Source organism: Equus asinus, chromosome 24 (assembly GCF_041296235.1).
Source record: "Equus asinus isolate D_3611 breed Donkey chromosome 24, EquAss-T2T_v2, whole genome shotgun sequence".
Lineage (NCBI taxonomy): Eukaryota > Metazoa > Chordata > Mammalia > Perissodactyla > Equidae > Equus > Equus asinus.
Window position 1 is genome coordinate 58,599,091 of NC_091813.1, and position 14,243 is coordinate 58,613,333.

The 14,243-nt window shown below is 41.4% G+C and overlaps 1 protein-coding gene across 5 annotated transcripts in view; it reads left to right on the top strand.

Annotated features, from left to right (window-relative positions):
- The window catches only part of NCOA7 (nuclear receptor coactivator 7), a 147,210-nt gene that overhangs the window by 1,213 nt on the left and 131,754 nt on the right, over positions 1-14,243 (top strand). For 2 of the 5 annotated variants that reach the window (XM_044757114.2, XM_044757117.2), the window contains exon 1: positions 8,131-8,714. The exons of 2 other annotated variants lie outside the window; for them this stretch is intronic. The gene's annotated coding sequence lies outside the window, so the exon portion shown is untranslated. Of the gene's footprint in view, positions 1-7,420; positions 8,004-8,130; positions 8,715-14,243 lie in introns of those variants that run through there. One more of the 5 variants, XM_014858309.3, reaches the window with a different exon arrangement.

The window sequence follows — 14,243 nt, forward strand, 5'->3', positions numbered from 1 at the left end:
ATTAGAGAATTCGGTTTTGAATAAAAAGGTAAAGCAGATATTACTTTTAGAATAATTTTAAGTTTTAATAGGTTTAGTCACTATATTGTACAAAAAGGTATAGTGAACACCACCGTCCCTCTGTTATACCCTAATTCCTCCTCATTTCTTCTTCCCAAGTAACCATTGTTAAGTTTCTTCTGCATCCTCCTGGAAATAGTCTGTGCAGAACCAAACTAATGTCAATCTCTTTTTCCCCCAACTTTTTTTCTTGAAACATCCCAGACCTACAGAATATTGGAAATATAGGACAATGAAGACACATACGTACCCTTCGTCTACACCTGTGCTGTCCAATTTAGCAGCACCAGCAACATGCGGCTATTGTGCATTGAAATGTGGCTAGTACGAATTTAGATCCTCTAGAAGCGTTAAATGCTTACTGAATTTTTAAGTCTTAGTATGAAAATTAAAAGAATGTAAAGTATCTGTAATAATTTTTACATTGATTACATTTTAAGTGATAATTGAATATATTGGGCTAAAATGTTAAAATCCATTTCACTTTATTTTTACTTTTTTAATATACTTACTAGAATATTTAAAATTATATCTGTGGCTTGCATTATATTTCTATTTTACAGTACTGATCTAGATTCACCAGTTGTTAATATTTTGCCATATTTCCTTTCTCTTGAGTTAGTTTTTCTGAACCATTTGAGATTAGTTGCAGACTTAATGATACTTTACTTCTAAATACTTTATCACATATTTCCTAAGAACAAGCGATACAATTATCACACTTAGGAAATTTAAATTTAATACAATATTTTTTATTATACAGTCAATAATTAAATTTTCCAGTTTCCTAATAACACCTTTTATGCTTTTTCTTTTTATCCAGGATCCACTCAAGGATTATACATTGCATTTAGGGGTCATGTTTCTGTAGTCTCCATCTTTTAATCTTTTTTTTTTACAACATTGATTTTTTTGAATGGTGGAGGACAGTTGTTTCAGAAAGACTCTCAATTTAGTTAAATATGTATATTTTTTCTTTAAAGATTGGCACCTGAGTTAACAACTCTTGCCAATCTTTTTTTTTTTTTTTTTTTGCTTTTTCTCCCCAACCCCCCCTCCCCCCAGTACATAGTTGTATATTTTAGTTGTGGGTCCTTCTAGTTATGGCATGTGCGACGCTGCCTCAACATGGCCTGATGAGTGGTGCCATGTCTGTGCCCAGGATCCTAACTGGCGAAACCCTGGGCTGCCCAAGGCGAGCACGTGAACTTAACCACTCGGCCACGGGGCCGCCCTTAGTTAAATATTTCTTTTGGCAGGAAAGCTACCTTAAGTGATGTGTCCATCTCAGTGCATTACATCAGATGGCACATAATACTGATATATCGCGTTTATCTCTAAGGGTCAATGTGGTGAGCAGAATACTGACCCCTTTGGAGATGTCCCTGTCCTTATCTCCAGAACATGTGAATATGTTACTCCACGTGGCAATAGGAACTTTGCAGATGTGATTAAATCAAGGATTTTGAGACAGAGGCGATTATCCTGAATTATCTGGGTGGACCCCAAATCATCACAAGGGTCCTTATCAGTGAAGGAGGGAAGCAGCAGAGTCAGTATCCCAATGATGTGATCTGAGGAAGACTCAACCAGCCTTCGCTGGCTTTGAAGATAGAGGAAGGGGACTATGAGCCAAGTAATGCGGGTGGCCTCTAGAAGCTGCAAAAGGCAAGGAGATGGATTCTCTCGTAGAGCGACCAGAAGGAAAACAGCCCTGCCAACACCTAGATTTTAGCATAGTGACATGTCTGTTAGACTTCTGGGCTAAAGAACTGTAAGGTAATATATTTGTGGTTTTTTTCAACCACTAAGTTTGTGATAATTTTTCACAACAGCAATAGGAAATTAATACAGTTAAGTGTGACCATTTGATTAAGGTGTCTGCCATATTTCTCCATGTACAGTTACCTTTTACACTTGGAATTAACAAATGTTGAAAAAAGCAATTATCACCCCATGGAAGTAATACTTGGAGAATGTATATGTTTTCTGTTCTTCAGCAAACTTTCACCCAATGGTTTGAGCATCCACTGATGATCCTTGCCTGAATCAATTATTGCTATGTTGGTTGCAAAATGGTGATATTTTATCATTCTCATAGAAAGAACTTTCCTTTCTCTCCTCCCTCTTTTTATTCTTTATTTAATTTTTAAATATCAGTTTGGACTATTCTTTTTGCTTTGTGTTTTTATTTCATGTATTATCTATTGCTATATCTACGTAGTTATTGATCTAATCTATTGCATTATTCATTTAATATTTAAATTGTACCAAATTTGGCCAGAAGGAGTCCTTTCAAGCTGGCTCCTGTATCCTTTTGACATGTCCCTATAAGGTTTTGAGCACTTCTTTCTGGCACAAGATGGTCTAGGGACACCCTGTACTTTATAGATTAACTGAGGAAGAATTAACATCTTTTTTAATTTCCTTTTTTTAATTTTTACACAAAGAGTGGCACACTCTATATACCTTTCTGTAATTTTTTTTAAATTATTTCTTCGAAAGGATATCCATTCTTTATATAAAGAGTTTTCTCATTATTTTTGATAATTCATAGCATTCCACCGTAAAGACATTTTATTAAAGCAGCTTCGTATCATTGGGCATTTAGATCGTTTCCAATCATTTGCTGTTACCAAAGCACTACAAAGAATAACCTTGGCCCAACATAATTTAGTATTTAGTTTTTATTAATTTGCCCACAAAGGACTCACCTTATAGAGTACCAGTTTCTGATTTGAAAATTGTTGTTATATATTGCAAGAAAAATCATGGCATCCAATTCAAATTCAGTTATAGTTATACCTTATTGATGATTTATTTTCAATTTGATTTCAACCTTACCAGTTTTTCTTCTTCTGTTCATTAATTTGTTCATCCACTGAACAAATATTTATTCACTACCTAATATATGTTAGGCATCAATGACATCAAGATGAACAAAGCAGGATCCCTGACCTTGAGGCTTAGTCTGGTGGGGTTCAAGTAAACGAGCAATTACAATGTGGTAGAGTAGTGGATGGTAAAAGAAATGTATGACTGTGCTTTAACTTAGTAAGTTTATTTACTAGGTTCAAAATGCATCATTCATCGCACATACTTTGCTGGTGGGAATGTAAAATGGTACAGGCACTCTGGAAACTCGTTTGTCAGTTTCTTTTGAGACTGAAAAGGCACTTAACATATGACTCATCAATTGTACTCCTGGGCATTTATCCCAGAGAAATGAAAACTTTTCACACAAAAGCTGCACACGAATGTTTCTAGCAGCTTTATTCATAATAGCCCCAAACTGAAAACAACTGAAATATCCTTTGATGGTGAATGGCTAAACTATGATACATCCATACTATGAAATATTTATCAAAAAAGGGAACAAACTAGGGCCAGCCCAGTGGCACAGCAGTTAAGTTCGCATCTTCTACTTCAGCAGCCCGGGGTTTGCTGGTTCAGATCCTGGGTTCGGACCTACGCACCACTTGTCAAACCATGCTGTGGCAGGCGTCCCACATAAAGTAGAGGAAGATGGGCATGGATGTTAGCTCAGGGCCAGTCTTCCTCAGCAAAAAAAAAAAGTGGGGGGAGGATTGGTGGCAGATGTTATCTCAGGGCTAATCTTCCTCAAAAAAATTTTTTTTTAAAAAAAGGAACAAACTGTTGATACACAAAACAACTTGGATGGATGCCAAGGGAGTTAGGCTCATGAAAAAAAAAAGCCAATCCAAAAGGTAACATACTGTATGATTCCATTTATATAGCATTTTTGAAATTATAGAGATGGGAACAGATTAGTGATTGACAGGAATTTGAGATGTGGTGGGGAGGAGGATGGATATGACGGTAAAGAGGTAGGCTTTGGGAGCTTTGCTGTGATAGAACAGTCCTGTATGTTATTGTAGTGGTGGTGAAAGACTCTATACAGATGATAAAATCTCATAGAAAACGCACGCGCGCACACACACACACACACACACACACACACGAGTGTATATAAAACTGGCGAAATCTGAATAAGCTCTAAAGAGTATACCAATGCCAATTTTCTGGCTTTGTTATTGTACTTTAGTTATGCAAGACGTTACCACTGGGGGACAACCAACTGGGATGGCGGGGGTGGGGGAAACCTGGCTCCCTGTATATCTTTTGTGAATCTATATTTCCTTCTTTCGAAAAACTCCCTGTTCAGCTTATTGCACTGTAAGTTTCTTTCACCCAGTAAATCCAAACCACCACCACCACTTACTGTCACTTTGAGTTTAGGGATTCATTTCAGAATTTTAAATTATATCTTAGCACCACAGTCTTAGCACCAGTTTATTTGAATGTTTTTCAGAAAATGTAAAAAATATGTAATGAATTCTTAAGCTAGTGAACAGACCATTTTTAGCAGAAATACGAGAGAAGAAACTGTCCCGAAGCAGCTATTTTTAAATTAACTGTGAATAAAAGAAAAGGGCAAATTTATTGTGCTTAACCTAAATATCAGCCATAAGTTCTGTGTACTGACAGGCACGCAGACAGCAATCCATTTCTATATGTCAGTATTTCTTTCTCAATACGCTCTGGCAGTCTCCTCCTTTCAAATTGTAGGAAGATTTCTATCTCCTCTTTAGACTTTGTAACAAGCCAAGAGAAACACTGAACCCAGGTCCATCCATAAAAAGACCTATTTATGTTCTTCTCAAAACTCAAGGTGGAATCTGTGATGTGCTGGACCAATGATCCCAGTTGTGGAAATGAGCCACTGCCTGCAACACCATTAAATAGTGAACTCTGTTCTGCTCTTTAGGTGCAGGATGGCTACTCACAGACCTTCACAGATGTCATCAGTATCTACCTCCCATGAAACTCCTGTGTGTCAACAGCCTAAGTCACCTGTGTGAAAGCAGGTGTTTCTCTCTGTGCTAGAAAAAGGAGGGTAGGTTTAACCATTAAAGAGTGAACTTTCTTGGTGCTAATAGACTAAACTCATGAGCCAATGCACAAATCTCCTCCTTTATACCTCTACAGAGAAAACTTCCAAAGAAGTTTCAATTCTTTCAGTGATGGTGAGCTCATTACTTATCCACTGGCGAAGTGTTAGAGGTGCATTGGCCCATGTTCCTGGAACTCCAGTTCCATGACAGGTCCCAGGTGTTGTGCTTAAGAAGATGTGCTGGCCATACTTCTTTATTACAAAATTATCTTTAGATAGATGTGTAAGACAAACACTGAACACATTTGCAATGATCGTTGCTATTGTTTGGTGATTTTTTTGAAACCATGGAATTCCTACCCACACCCCTCCTCCCCCGAAGTCGCTTAGCGCCTGAGCTCAGGGATCCAGTTGCCTCCCACTGGTCCAGTTCCTACCCTGTGGAGCACAAGGAGGGCAAGTGAAGTGACCCCTCTTTTCTTCCTTTAAGAACTAAAGAGATCTCTGCTTCTCCATATCTACCCTGAAGTCTCATCATATAGGGTTCTTTGTCTCAGAAAAAGTGAGATGACAGTTCTACCTAAATTGCCCTAAAATGGCCTCTACCCTTCAACAGAGATAGAATGGTCAGTCTTTATATTTAACAGAGGCCCTTGGATCCATAAAATCAGTGTAGCACTATCCTTTTTCAGTAACTTAGCATTTACTGAGCACCCTCTATTAGCGAGGTACAGTTAGGGGTGCAAGGGATATAATTATTCAAAAAGGAAACCTTTATTAGAATAATGTGTCTTGTTATGGTAATAGCTAACTTTTATTGAAGGCCACATTCTAGCCTTTAGCCTAAGCATCGTTCATGGATTATCTCATTTAATCCCTATGTCCACACTATAAAGTTGGCACTACTATTGCCCCCCTTTTACAGATAAAGCAACAGAGATTAAGGTACCCAGGGTCAGTACATGATGGAGCTGTGGTCTGAAGCCGGAGCCTGAATTCTTAGAGAGTACCGTGTTCTTAAGACATATACATTCTAATGAGGTTTGATCTGTAGTGTACTAAGATTTTTCCAAATTATTTTATGTGTTATATATTATCTCCCAATTAAAATTTCAAGATTTATTTTTATTTAGAGCAGCACTGTCCAGAAGAATTTTCTGCAGTGATGGAAATGTTCTATTCTGTGCTATGCTGTCCAAAAGAGTAGTCACTAGCCACTTGTGGCTCTTCAGGGCTTGAAGTGTGGCTAGTGGGATGAAAAATTGCATTTTTAAATTTCCTTTCATTTAAACTTAAACGGCCACATGTGTCTAATGGGTACCATATTGGACAGCACAGATCTAGAGGATAAGGAAATGGTTTCATTTCTTCTGATTTCTCTATAAAGATAAAGCTTAGGCAAATCGATAAATGCTGAGTTAATGAAAAAGAATGAGTGAAGAATCTTTAAGGGGGAATTCCCCCCTCTAAGCTGGGGAGCGGAAATCTATTATACGGAGACTTTCACTATAATAAAATGTTGCAAGCATATGATACAGCATGCAGTCCTAGGGGAGTTCAGGAAAACCACAAAGAGGATCCTTAAACTGCATGCAATGTTTTCAAAAGGCTGACAAACATTTTATAATCGATGGTTACAACTTTTAAAATACATTGTTATATCTTTGCCTAATAAACAAGATCACTACTTAATTTGTTTCTTGACATAGAGAAACAAAGAGAGAAAAACAAAAGAGGATGATTGGTGGGGAAAGGATGGAAACAGGGAAGAATTAGAACTCAATGGACGTTTCCTGCAGAAACTACATCACATATATACATTCCTGTAATCGACTTATTCCGATTTGGGGGCAAAATATCATGAATAATAGTAGGTATCTTTTGAAAATAAATGGGGCTCTAGATGAGTCGGAGTCCCTGGAAGTGATGAGGTCCTGACCCCAAGCCAGTGCAGCTCCTGCTCTGCTCCCCACTGGACCTCCACTTTGCTTGAAAGAACTGTCTCAAAAATTCTTAGCGATTGTATCACAGTTTGTACTTCTACGGAACATGTCTTTTCTTTGCCTGTTTTTTAAAAATTAACCTTAGACTTCAAAATCATAAAAGCACTCATCAAAGAAGTGTGAGAGCAGCTCAGTTTCTCTGGAAATCCCTAACCGTGTTCTTTTGATTCAATGAAATCAGCTCTTTATATTTTTAGGAGCCTGATTTTCCCTTGAAAATAATTTGCAAATAACACAATGCTTATAGAAAAAAGAGAAAAATACCCAGTACTTCACATTCAAACCAAAACTATGTAAACCTGAGCTCCAATTTTATACATGCTCGGTGCAGAATTGGGCGCTTATTCCTTATTTCGCAAGATAGTACATGACCACTTGCAACTGAAATGCCAAAGGCACCGCAGTTAAATGCTTTGCTCCGCCTTCCATGCGAGGCTGTTACAGCACAAGCAGCATCAACAGCCCAGAGGAGGCCGCTATCTGGCGTGCCTGTGTGCGTGTGGCCTCTGACACACCAATGTTATCAGACCAGCTGCAGGCTCTGCCTTGAGTTTTTTTCTGTGTCTAAGGGTGAACTTCAAGGCCAAATCCTCCTAGTCATCTTGCAGTGCTGGTCATGGGACCACACAGCGCCCAAGTGGGGATGGGCAGCTCACAGGCACTGACCTGCAGCTGATGCAAATCCTCCCAAACAAGGCTCTCTCGGGTCTCTGCCAAGAGTCAGCCTGCAGGGCCCAATTGCTACGTCCCCTTTGCTGTAATGATTGCAATTTGGCAGCATACGGGATGCGGGACGGGGACGGGAACGGGAGGGGGAGGAGATGGTGGGCCCCTTTGCGAAACGCAAAGCCGGAAAGGACAGAAGGATGAATTTATTGTGGCCAATGGTCCCCGAGCTGGAAGGAAACGCAAGGCTTTAAAACTCTGGGAGACGCTGTAACTCCAGTCCTGTTCTCAAAGCCTTACTTCCCACGAAGAGTGGCGGCCACGGCGGGCCCGCTGTAGGGGATGCGGCCCAGGGCGAGGTAAGCAGCCCCTCCCAGGCTCCGGCGGGCTCGCAGCCGGCGTCCGGCCGCCCCGGCAGCGACGAGCTCGCTCTCGGGAGGCGTCACAATGGGCTGAGGCCTGCGGAGGCCGCGCGCGCAGCTCTCCGGGGCGGAGCCGCCGGGCCGGGCTGGGCTGGGCTGTGCCCGGGCAGCGGGGGCTGCAGCAGCCGGGGGCGGCGGGGGTGCCCGGCCTCCCAGCTCGGAGGGCGCCGGCGCGGCGAGGATGCCGCAGGGGCAGCCCGAGCCGCCGAGCCAGGCCGCCCGGCTCCCCGGCCCCCGCCGCTGCGGAGGGGCGCAGCGCGTGGCGAGGGCCGGGCGGAGCTAGAGGCGGGCTTCTGCACCGCGTCGCGCCACCCGCAGCTCCCCGCCTCCAGCCGGGCCCGAGAGCCTGTCGCGGCCGATGCCCTGACCGCGGGCGCAGCTGCAGGGTTGGCAAGGCGCCGCGCGCGGGGCGAGGCCCGAGGAGTCCCGGCGGCCGCCAGCTCCGGACTCCGGTCCCCCGGGGCGCGCGCCTCGGGGCTCCTCCCTCCTGCCCTGCTCCTCCTCGGCGCACGGTCCTCCCCCGACCCCTCCTTCCACCCACCCTGGAGGATGCGCTCCCCGGCGCCGAGCAGCAGAGGCCACCGCTCCCAGAAATGCGTGCGCCCCATCCCCTTCTGGACGCGAGGAGCCGGCGCCCCCGCCCTGTAGGTAGGTGGGTAAGGCGGGGACCTGCCCTCGCCGCCGCCCGCTGCTGATGCTGCCGCTGGGGAGAGGCGGGGGGCAGGCGCCGGGACCCGCCAAACTTGCCTCCCGCCGCGCCTCGGCGGGGCGCTCGGAGGTGTGCTAATGGCGCTGGGCGCAGCCCCCTGTCAATCGGACAACCTTTCTGGAGCTCAGGAGGCCGAGCGGTGGGGAAGGAGAGCTTGACCCTTCCCTGCCCACCCCCAGGGCCCGTGGGGTGCGCGCTGCGGGAGGGGGTGGGGAGGACGAGTTGGCGTGTGCTCGTTTGCGGGGGGCGGGGGGGAGGGAGATTTTCAGCAGCTCAGGTAAAAGCATTTCACCGTGTTTTTTCAGCTGGGTGAGCAGATGCGTTCTTCCTGTTTTAGCCAAAGGTGTAGCCACGCAAAGCGTTATTTAGCGGCATGTAGAAGTCGCTGTGGGTTTTTATGTATTTCACAGCTGGCTGGCTGGTATATAAAATTGATGACTCAAACCCTTACAGTCAACATTTTAGGGCCAGTTAGAGAAAGTCCTTCTGGAAGTCAGATTATTCCGGAGATAGATGGGGTTGGGGGTATTCTCGTGCTGCCTCCTGCTTTACGGGAAGGGATGCGTTTAAGAGTGGCAAGTTTGATACAGGTGTTGGGAGTTGAGAATCTGCTGGAAGGATGCACCGAGTCGGCCAGCAGAGGCAGCCTTGGGCACAGCCTGGCTTCCAACTAGATGTTACGGTTTGTATTTGTGAAAAACTGGTTATAAACTCCTTCTTCTCCCCCAAGTGTAAAGTTCATACCTCAGAGCTTCTGGCAAGATTCTCTCTTCACAGGCTATCATTTTTTATTTTATATTAAGCAATAAAGTCTAGAGTTTTGGCAAGTGGATCATTGTAAGCTCCAGTTTTATATTAACGTATTAAGGTTAGAGCTATGGGAAATGGACCAGTGTAAACTGCAGGACAGTCTTCGTCTTGTTCAATCCTGTAATTCCTTGCGTCTGATGCATGATGGGCGCTCATTAGTTATTTGTTGAAGGAACTGCGTTTCAAGCTTCATCCAACGACAATTTAGGATTAAAATGTATTTGTGTATCTGTGACCATTGAAGTTTAACTGGATTTTTAAAAAAAATCTTCTTTGTATAAACAGTCAAATTCTGTTTACATCTGAGTTTCAATTTTGACATTTTTAGGACCATATATTATCCTTCTCTGATGTTTTATTAAATGGGGTGATTTTCCCTAGTTCCTAATATAAATTCATTTCGTGTCTAAGCTTACAGATTTTCCAGTCTCGTTGCTAATCAGATTTATTTCAGTTAAACTCTCAAGCACAATTAAAAAAAAAAGTGCAATTCATGTTTAAAAGAAAATTTTAAGTTACTCAAGAGGTAGCTGTGATTTGGTTAATAAGTGACATATTAGCTCATTTTAGAGTTGTGGTTGATCTAATTATAATGTATTTTGTTACAGGTAAAGGTAGAAATAAAGCATTTAGGAATGTCTGTGATTCCTAAATGATTCAAAATATACAGTATAGATACACATTTTCAACCATATGTGTTTTCCTCAATATATAAGCAGATCAATTTCCAAGTTTGACACCCAGGGTGGGTGTGAAATCTGAGATTTGAAGGATCCAGTGCCTTCTGCTTTTAAATTTTATGTTTTCTTGGAAAAAAAAATCAAGGATAACTGCATCACGTTTCATTTGCTTTATTTTTGCAGTATGATATTTCCTGTTTTGATTGTTTTTATTTTGCTGTTATGTAAGTTTTATGAGTCAGTATTAACCTCTTTTCAGTCTCTTTGCTTAACAAAATAATCTGGGAGTGGTCCAGTCATTTATTTCTTTTCTTTCTTTCTTTTTTTTTTTTTTTTTTTTTTGGTCGTTTTAATACCTCTTCACTGTCCTCACTACATGTTACCCAAAACACTTATTTGCACCAAACTATGGTAAGCCATTACTGTTGCTTCTCCAGCCTACTTGAGTTCTTCCTAGATGGCGAGGAATTAACACTTTCATGGAAAAGGTAGTGAGATTGGAGGAACCAACCGTGGGGGGGAACTTATGAGAAATATATTATGATTTATTAAAACAAAGCAAAAATTCCCCCATGAAATAAAGATAGCTACATTTTACACATCTGAAATTTGTGATCAAGGACATTGAGCCATTAATTTACATTATTCTTCCTTGCTCACTTTAAACTTCTCAAAAGGGTCCTCCCTGATGGTTATAGTAAACTCTTTACTTTGCTGCAGATAATAAACACTTATTTGTTCACTTGACAGATAAAAGTTGAGCACTTAGACGGTGTGGCACTCTTGGCCTTGAAATCAGTCAAGTAAGAGCTGCTTCCTAATCTCAGAATGGAAGAGGCGTTTTTCTGTATTTGTCCTGCATCCAAATGCGCAATGCCTCTGCGATTGGTTGACTCACTACCTGGGTCCCATCTGGTGAGCCTCCAGCACCCGCCTCCATATGCACCACTGGAATGCAATTCTAAGACCTGGTTTACTCTATCTTATCTTTCTGTATTTTCCCTAAGGTTTTATTGCTGAAACCTCTATCCCTTCTTGCTAAATGTTATTTACTGTCCTTTATTATTCCAGCATAATTTTTTATCCCGGTTCTATTTTATCTTACCCATACTGTTTGTTGTTGTTTACGTCTAATAGGATCCACTCAATTCACTTATGTTGGAAACAAAATTGTTATGGTTGCAGAAAAAGTTTAGAAGAGAAAATGTGTATAACCTTGCATTTCAAATAGAAGTAAGTGACGGCTGAAGAATAATTGTGTATTCAGCTCCCCTCAACAGTGGTAGGGAATGCCTTTATTTCTGCACATGCCAGAGAATATGAATTGTCTGCTCATAAATTTGATCAGAAGTTTAATGGAGACAAATGTTTACAGAGGATTGGCTGAACAAAGGCCATGACATCCCCCCATTCTCCTGCAATTCTAGATGTTAGACCTGATCTTCAGAACCTATGTACTTTGGTTACACTATTTTACATCCTTTGCACCCCTCTCCCCAACTTGCACTCATACTGGGGGATTCTATTAATAAACACAGTCACAAGAAACCTACCATTACGTTACTTAAGAGATGTGGTTATTAAGATCATGGTCCCTTCTACAGCTCCTGTTTGGAGACCCATGCAAGAAATACCATTCAGCTCCAAATGCCGAAGAAAAGATTTAGGTCTCCTGAACAGATCTCTTTTTTCCATCATGCGAAACTGGAATCAGATCATTGATTCTATTTCCTTTCTGATTTGGCTACTAGGAAATGTGGAGTCAAATTCGCAACTCAATTTTAATAACCTTATATAAACCTGTGACCTAATGTCGATGTTCTGACTTTCCCTTTGGTCTTGGAGCTTCTGTTCTACTTTGTTTATCTTGATTCTGATTTTTATCTAATTATATTTTCCTATTTTTTTGAATTTATTATTTTAAGCTGACTCACATCCTTCATAGAAAAAGGCAAAATGTAAAACATAAAATCAAATAAAAGAAAACGTTTGCAGAATCAATCTGTGGACATAGTGTGTTTTTGATTAACAAGTTGAATCGGTTCCATTAAATGTTTTGAACGAGTATTGCAAGTTTAGTATATTTGAGCTTATATAGTCAAATGGAAAACAGTGTCACATAGTTTTGTGAACCTAAATGCCACTTATTTTTTTACTATTAAATTTATGTCCACTTATCACTAATTGAAAATTGGTAAAACCATTTTAAGTCAATTATTTCTGGAGTACTTGCCTTGTATGCTGTATTAGGCTGAGCAAGAGATTCATTCCGTATAATTTGAAAAGTGGTTTTTAGCCAAAGAGCTAGCCTACACTAGCTTGATACTCAGTATACTGGACCTCACATCTGACCTCTTTCACATCAGTAATTTATTTGATTCATCTTTGTTTTAATAAATCAGATATAAATTCTTCTTTGAGCCTGTTTTCTTTACCATAACATTTAAAAGATTGAGCTCTGTGAGTTAACTGACCAGACTTTCTTCATTCTGGTATTTGACAACTACCTGTTAAGTTGGTTGATTTAACCAGGTAAATAGTTACTCACATCTATATGATGCTAAGTTCAGTTTGATATATTTATCACCCAGGTTGACAGAGAGATTGGCTCTTCTCAAGGGTCAGTCATTGGTACAATCTAGGAGTCTTTGGGGTAAAAATAATCTGAATTCAGAAGTGCAACTTGAAACATTGGAGGGGGTTTGGAGAGAGATGTGGGAAAAGTTTTACATTGAGGCATCTTGTTCTGATAACCTCTGTCTTTTAAAAATAAATTTATTTTTGTGGAAGGTAATATACTTTCATGCGACTCAAAAGGCACAAATGGGTACACAGTGAAAGGACTCCCTCTCATCCTCTTTCCCTATTACCTGCTTCCTCTGTCCGCTGGCAGCCAGTGTTAGCAGTTACTTGGGAATCCTCCAGTGACATTTTATGCATATATAAGCAAATATACACATTCAGCATGCTCATTTGATCTCCTAGCCATTTCTCAAATTCCCTTCTTTCCATTCCCACCACCCTTGTTTGGCTCCTCAGATGTGTTGGACAGTTGCCTGCATTTTACCTTTCCCTACGTTTCAGCCAGTCTTCCTTCTATAATTTCCTCTTCTAACCCAAAGCATTCCTATCCTACATAGGAAGGAGTCCATCATGAATCTTAGCCTAGTCTCTTGGGCCCTGAGGAATTCTTCTCTTGCTCCCTGCCCCTCCCCATCATGCACTGGCCCATAAATGTTCTTCACTAATCCTCCCACTCTCCCCCAGAATCAGGGACCCTTAAAAAAAATCTGATGAAAGTCGTGGTCTCATCACACACCATTTTTCCTACATGTCCTGGTTTCTGGACCCCAAGTTAGGAATCTCTGTTTTAGTAATACAAAACTGGTTGTCACCCCTGCATGTGCATAGCCTATGATTTTTCGTCTCCATGCTGTTCTCTCTGCTTGGGACACTCTGTCCTCCTATTTTCATTAGCAAGCCACACTCAGTTCTGGTGTCATGTCTAGCGGCCATTCTTAGTTGAGATTCCTGAAACTCATGGAGCCTTCCACATGTAATATAGTGTCCCAAGTAGCCTTCCATCCTGGGAACAGGCATGTCCTATAAATAGCAAAATTGTCTTTCTACTGAAAATTAACTGTGATTTTGGATAGCATGCTAAGATTGGTCCAAAAAAAAAAAAAATCCATGGTTGAAGCCTTTATTTAACCATTCATTTCTCTTCTATCCCCCACCCCCACCTCAGTATTCTACATGTCCGTATCATTTTTCTTTAGCATTCCTGGCTTGCTTACAAATTCTCAAACATTGTGTTAACACTCCTTAAAAATAACTTTTGTATTTATTATGGCCCTCATCTGGGAGAGTCTTTTATGCCTCCACTGCTGGGTTTCCCTGTGTAGTTGGTACATGAAGGGGCAAAAGCCTCCATCAGGGTGTCAGTGACATTTAGGGACCTAATAGGAGAAAAGATTA